This window comes from Phyllopteryx taeniolatus, chromosome 6 (genome assembly GCF_024500385.1).
Source record: "Phyllopteryx taeniolatus isolate TA_2022b chromosome 6, UOR_Ptae_1.2, whole genome shotgun sequence".
NCBI classification, from domain to species: domain Eukaryota; kingdom Metazoa; phylum Chordata; class Actinopteri; order Syngnathiformes; family Syngnathidae; genus Phyllopteryx; species Phyllopteryx taeniolatus.
In genome coordinates, this window is record NC_084507.1 from 32,819,986 (window position 1) to 32,827,378 (window position 7,393).

Consider the following 7,393-nt stretch of genomic DNA (forward strand, 5'->3'; position numbering starts at 1 on the left):
CGGTTCAGATAATGGATGGATGAAATATGATTCGAATGCATGTTAATGACGTAACTATCTCTTGCTTTAATCTGGCGGCTAATGCTAACATGCTAGCCAAGTTAGTGTCAGCCGGCTAGGAGGAAGAAGGGCCGTGGAAGGCGGCATCAGGGCGCAGGGCCGCGGACAAGTTTGTCCTCATTCCGAGGAGACAAACATTGAGTTGAAAGCTCCTTGCGCCTTTCCGTCTTTCCTTGTCTCCTGCCTGCTGGCTCCTCCGTCGAACTGACGGCGTCATGGCATGCCCCCGCCCTCCCGTTTGACGACTGACTTGCCTCCTTGTCCAATTGCAATCGCCATCATCGCTCGCTGTAACCAATCAGCGCCTTTCTTGTCTTTCCTTGTTGACCCCGCTTTTTTCAATAAACTTTATTGAATACACAGGAACAACACAGTCGATGTAGATATAAACAAATAAAAGCAAAAACATAGGGGAGAAAGGGGCCCAAGGGAGTTTCCTTATAATAATGTGCAATCTTTAAGTGTTGTGGTTCGAACGGCATTTTGTTTGCTTGTTGCCTGCTGACTCGTCCGCCCAATTTACGGCGTCACAGCCTGGGCCCCCCCCACTCCCATCTGACTGACTTGCCTCCTCATCCAATCGCAATCACGTTCATCGATCGTTGCGACCAATGAGTGCGACGGCTCTGCCGAGCACGTTAGTGTGCTTGTGTTATGTGTGCCGTGCTCTCAGCCCTCCTGTGCTGTTGACAAAAGAAGAAACAGCCCCGAAAATAAAACCGTGAGGAGACCACCCGCGACCAGACAGGAGCATCAGGATCACCGTCACTTCGGGGAAGGGGGAATGTAATAGCGACCGCTGGGGCTTCTGGATGGGAGTTTGAGGTTGGAAGGAGAACGTCCGCCGCTGTTGAGGCCGACATTGTGCCTGATTTGGGGAAAGGCTGTCCGCACCGAGCTGGAGGTATCCCCGCACATAGCCACCCCCCGCTAGATTTCCCAACATAGGATAACTCCTGGCCGCTGCCGTTGCCAACCGCAGAGGATCAAGGTAAAGTACCCCCACCCTCTTGGAGCTAAGAGCGGCTTGTCGGGACTCGGGACGGCGCCTCGTCCAGCCTGGGCAGCTTCAGTCTCCCCCCCCCACCCCAACCCAACCCCCCCGTCGTCAGTGTGTCAGCTATCGCTAGCAGCATTAGCTCCGTCGCCTCGGTTTTTACGTCTGGGATGATGGGTGACCGTCCGAACCCGCCCAGGTAAAGTGTTCCGTCCCGCAGAACCCACTGACTTCTTTTGCATTTCATGTGTTTGTCCATGTTTTCATGTTGTGTGTTCGCTTTGCCGACGACGACTGTGGCGGCGAACGACTAGCGCGTTAGCAGCTCAGCTTAGTTTAGCTTAGCTTAGCCTAGCCACGGCTGACCAGCAGCACAAGCTCCACTCGGATGACATTTTGGGTCACTCTAGGGCCGCTTTTTACGATCAAAGCCAGCGACGAGCGCTTCCCAGCGGCGCAGGGGTGTTTCGTGTGCACGCGGATGGCAACTAGCTAACGACAAACAGGAGCAAAACGGGAGGCTAGCCCTGCTAAGTGGCTAACGGCTAGCTGTCAAGTTTGGAGGCTTTGCGGCGCTTCGGCAGGCCCAAAAGGAGCCCTGAAGAGACAGGCTGCAATCTGCTCATCCATGCGGAATGCATTAGAAGAACAAGGTTTGCGAATGAGCTCCTTTTAAATATACAAGCTTATAAGAACAGCAGCGCTGACTCTTGGGCCCTTTGCTTCTATTGAATGTTGACGTGACGAAGGCGTTTTGTTGTTTCCACTTGAAGACAAATAGTTGCAAGTTGTCAGTTTGTCTGGAGAACAGTTGCTATGTGAACGTCCTTGCATCCTGTCTGTGAAGCGCCTCTTTGGGGCGCGCTGGAGCCGATTCCAGATGACCTCGGCGACAGGCAGGGTACACCCTCAACTGGTCGCCGGGCACAAGTAGACAAACAAGCAGTCACACCTGCGGAGCATTTCCGGTCGAGACATGAAGAGACCCGAGTGCCCCGTAGAATGAATATGAACATTTCCAATATTTTAATATCAATATGTTGAGGAGATTTCCACCAGCAAAAAAAAAGAACAAAAGAAATGTGAATAAGAGGGTGACCGTGTAATAAAATAAAGAGGATGATAGTGAAAAAAAATAAATACAACAAGGCCGGAATCGTGTTTACAAAAAAAAACAGAAAAACAAAACACAAATAATTGTGGTAAAAAGCAATATGTTGTCATTTTTTCAAGTGAAGACAAAATAGTTACAAGTTTGGCAGTTTGTCTGGAAAACAGTTTAAATATGAATATTTGTCAAATATAGTTTTATTGTAAATATGTAAAAATAAAAATCTATATATGATTCCAGCGAGGGAATATTGAGAATGTGTCTATTGTCAGTTAATGAGTAGAAAATAATTATTTCAACCAATTTAAAAAGAGAGATTTACAAATGGCTCAAAAAAAAAACCAAAAACTTACAGGTTAAAAAAAAATGAAAGGGCTGAGGGCAAAGCTTATGAAATCAAGCCCTTCCATGATACACACACTCTGTTGCCAAAAATATTTGAAATTCTGTCCAAAATATTGGCCCTTTAGTTCGAGCGAAATGAACTCTGAATGTTTTGAGGATGCAAAGAGATTTTGGGCGGTTGCATGCTTCCAGCTTATGGCAACAGTTCCTCCTCTTCCAACATGACAACGTGACATGGACGACAAAGAGCGGTTGCTGTGGCTCCACTTGACCGGCTGGCAAGGAGTCCTGACCTCAACCCGATAGAACACCTTTGGGATGACTTAGAGCGCAGACTGAAAAGCGACCTTCTCGTCCGACCTCACAAATGCGCCTCGAGTTTAACGGTGAAAAACTTGTAGAAATCCTTCCCGGGAGACTTGAAGCCGTTATGGTTCCAAAGGCTAGACGGGCAGATGTCATATTCATAAAACCTATGAATTTAGAATTTGATATCACTTAAATTCATATGCTAAACAAGGCAGGAGTGAGCGGATACTTTTGGCAATATTGTGCATCTATAAAAGATGTGAACCAAAAGTGGACATGATTTCATATTCTTACATTGTGGTTTTAGTGCATTCCACAAATTGAGTTCCTTTTATTGAAATGCAGATGATGATGATGGTGGTGATGATGGTGGTGGTGGTGGTGGTTATTCAGTGGACTACAGTCCTGGACCTCCTCTGCTGGATGGAAGCATTTCCTGTGTGTGTGTGTGTGTGTGTGTGTGTGTGTTACGTGATGCCATAAGTCAAGGTGTGCGTTGACTTTTGTATTGTTGGCAGTGTAGCAGCTTGGCGACAGTCGAACATTCCAAATGTTGTTCAACGTTTACGACCTCTCGGATGGACTCACTAGCTTCTTATCAGCACTGATGTTCTGAATGAATCAGTCACATCATGTCAGTGCAGAGTTGAGGGAAGTAAACATTTGCATTCACATTTTCCCTCCCAAACGTCGTGTCAATCGTCCTTATCACACACACGCATGCGCACACACAAACATTCACTCACTCTGCTGCTTTCAATCCCATTTGTGTCTTAAAACAGGATAGTCATGTTAATTGCAATTATTTGTCAATAAAATAGATTCTGTTTATTGAAATTGCTGCACGGTGGCCGACTGGTTAGAGCGTCAGCCTCACAGTTCTGGGGACCGGGGTTCAATCCCCCGGCCCCGCCTGTGTGGAGTTTGCATGTTCCCTCCCGTGCCTGCGTGGCTTTTCTCCGGGCACTCCGGTTTCCTCCCTCATCCCAAAAACATGCGTGGTAGGTTAATTGACAACTCTAAATTGCCCGTAGGTGTGAATGTGAGTGTGAATGGTTGTTTGTTTGTATGTGCCCTGCGATTGGCTGGCGACCAGTTGAGGGTGTACCCCGCCTCCTGCCCGATGTTAGCTGGCATAGGCTCTAGCACGCCCGCGACCCGCGTGAGGAGAAGCGGCTCCCAAAATGGATGGCTGGAAATTGCTGCGCAGTGGTTCCCTTAGGAAATAGAAAATCTGTTTTTTTTTTTTTTGGTCAAACAGTTGTAAAACCTTTATTAACTTTACAGGCTACACTCAAATTCCCATGTTTTTTACTTTTTTTTTTAAAACTTTCATCCAAATGTAAGAAGTTGAGCATACTTATGTTCAAACCATAAAACGGTTGTGGGGAAAGAAAAGAGGCAATATAGCTTTAAAATAAAATCTCACTCTTGTCACAAATCCGATTGTAATCGATTTTTTTCAATGTCTTTATTTATTTCTGAATTTCCCCCCGCCCTTCTTTTGTAGAAAAATCAAATGATAAAGACATTCTTCACAAGTTTTGCTTTATTCCCCTCCTGGGATTTGCTTTATTTCTTTGAAACTGTGAATGCTGAAAGTTTTCTCCTCAGCAGTAACTTGCATCAACGTGCACAGAAAGAAAACATGGTTGTCAGCGCAACGTTCTACAATGTAACGTCCTAAATTGAGTTGTCCAGCTCGGGTCAAAAGTTTCCAAAGTGTGGACCTCATGTCTTTGGCGCTTGACTCCACAATTGCCTTCCAGGGGGCTCCTTTCTTGCCGTAGGCGAAACAATGAAAGGATCTCCTACTTGGCGCTACTTGTAAAAAGTTGCCAAATTGTCAATGCTCACAGCTTTTGTAAACGAGCTCCTCTCCGTTGGCAGCCATGATTGATTGATGGTGTGAGCAGCGCACATCAGTTGCAACAAAATAATCACGCCGCCTTGGCTGAGGTCGGACCGCTTTCAAGCTGACCTCGTCTCGTTCATAGGCCCACCGACCCCACCGACTTCCACGTTTTCCACGTACGAGCCGTCATCCGGATGAGTTTGAATGAAATTAAATGTTTTAAATTTGAGATGAGCGACGTGACAAGTGGCGGACTTCCTTGTGGAACTTTGTCAAAAGCATGGAATGAGCACTCCAGAGCAAATCAATTCACCCCAAAACAATTGATGACCGGCGTCCATTTGCGCCGCTTAAGTGGAGTTTTTAGTGCGAGGGAGGCCATTTGAAACGTCTTGCGTCCACTTGGAGAATTTCGGCCCGCACCAACTTATTGGTGAATATTTTGACCAGAAATTTGTCAGCCAATCGGAGGAGGGCTTCCTGGAGTGGCAGACGAAAAGTGTCGAGGAGATATTTTGAGAAGTATTCAAGTTAGACTGTTTAACTCTAATTTGAAGGTCGATATCGCAGGACAAAAGTCGAATGCCCTGTTTGTATGCCTACGTAGCTGCGCCGTGTGTGTTAAAGTAGCAGTTGTTCGAAGGTTTAGTAATGATTTAACATGAATTCCCAAATACAGGGAGTTTCAGAAGTCGCCCACGGTTTTGTATTGTTTGTTGAACATTGAATTGAAACATGATGAAATTCCCAGGGTCAGATCTGCATGAACTGAGAATATTTGGAGTACCGGCTTTGATTTGGACTAGGGCCGTCATTATCAAATTGTTTTCGAATCGATTATCCTATCGACTATTCCATCAAATAATTGCCCGCCCGCAGAAAAAGTTTCAAAAGGTTTTTTTCAAACACCACTTCAATGCATTGTATTCTCATTTCTTAGTGCACCCCAATGTCGTTGTATCATGTCTTGTACAACGACAATCAACCAGTCTCCGCCCCCCCCCCCCCCCCACCCCAAATCGCAACCGATTACATCAAGACAAAAGTAGGGGTGGGCGATTCATCGAAATTTAATTGTGATTTCGATTTTGGCTTGACACGATCATAAAATGTTTATGATTGAAGAAAAATGATTGTGCCGCAGAGCCGGACGTGTATGCAAGTTCCTGCGCTGTAAAGGCACCCTGAACGCACTCCGTGTTGCTTTTGCAAGCATGTCATGTATGTTATTCTGCCCTCCCTGAGTGTGCTTGAAGCTGTGTATTGAAACCCCAGTTGGACTTTACTGTAAAACTAAATGGACAACAAAAAATAATTCTTTACCGCTTGATCCTCACAAGGGTCGCGGGCGTGCTGGAGCCTATCCCAGCCATCTTCGGGCGAGAGGCGGGGTGCACCCTGAACTGGTCGCCAGCTAATCGCAGGACACATAGAAACAAACAACCATTTGCGCACACATTCACACTTAAGGGCAATTTAGAGTCCTCAATCAACCTAGCATGCATGTCTTTGGGATGTGGGAGCAAACCGGAGTGCACGGAGAAAAGCCACGCAGGCACGGGGGGAACATGCAAACTCCACACAGATTTGAACCCAGGTCCTCAGAACTGTGAGGCAGATGTGCTAACCAGTCACCCACCGTGCCGCTAATTCCTTATATTGAGTATTAAAATACAAGACATCTCCAGCTTCTGCTATCAGTCAATGGCAAAACCCTATTGTCGGGCTAGCAAACATTTAGCATTAGATCACGGGAGGGATTTACCTTCAAATAACAAATATTTATACCCAAACGCCGTAGTAACACACACAGACGGGTAATATAACAATACTCACGGGTATATTCTTCCTCACCTGTGAACCAGGTGGACCAGCGACTTTGGGATGAACGTTCCAAATCAAAGATGCTGCCACAAATATTCTCAGTTCATGTCCGTTTTACCCTGTGAATCTCATTTGCTTTATGTTTCAATTCCATTTTCAATAAGCGATACAAAACCATCAGTGACTTTTGAAACACCCTGTATTAGGGCTGGAACGATTCATTTGAACAATGATTTGATTCGTAACAAGTCAAATCAATGATGGATGTAATAAACAAGCATTAATGGCAAATGAATTTACACTATTTGAACAAAGTGTTACTAACAACTGGTCAGGTTGGATTAACAGTAGGTTTACCTGCTAATTCAGATGTTCTTTTTTCAGCATAGAAAGCATACAGATGTTAAGAATAAACACACTTACTGTAATTGAAGACAAAACACACAACGCTCAAATGTTCGAATCCAATTTGTTACTGTCACAACGGCACTTTGGAAATTGCTCATTGGTGGCCAATGCTGTGCTGAACACGGCAGCGAATTCTCCGATACGCCTCGAGATTCGTTGAGTTCTCGCGCTATCGTGAGGGAACGCTGCTTGAACATTTTCACCGCTTGATGTGTGTCCTCGCTTGCTTCTTGCTTTCACAACAACAATCTCTTCCGGGTGATTGTTCAACAGCAAGCGGCTTGTCATATATGACTTGTATTCCCCGATTTGTAGACGACCACGATCTGAAACCAGTCCGTCATGTGTTCTCCTCCATTTTTGATGACCGCGAAACATCAATGCGTCCATACGGATTGAAGCTTCACAGGTCGTTGCGCTAGTTAGGTTTCGCACTGCGTCCTATTTCCTGCACTGCGCATGCGCATCTCGTCTGCTTCACAGA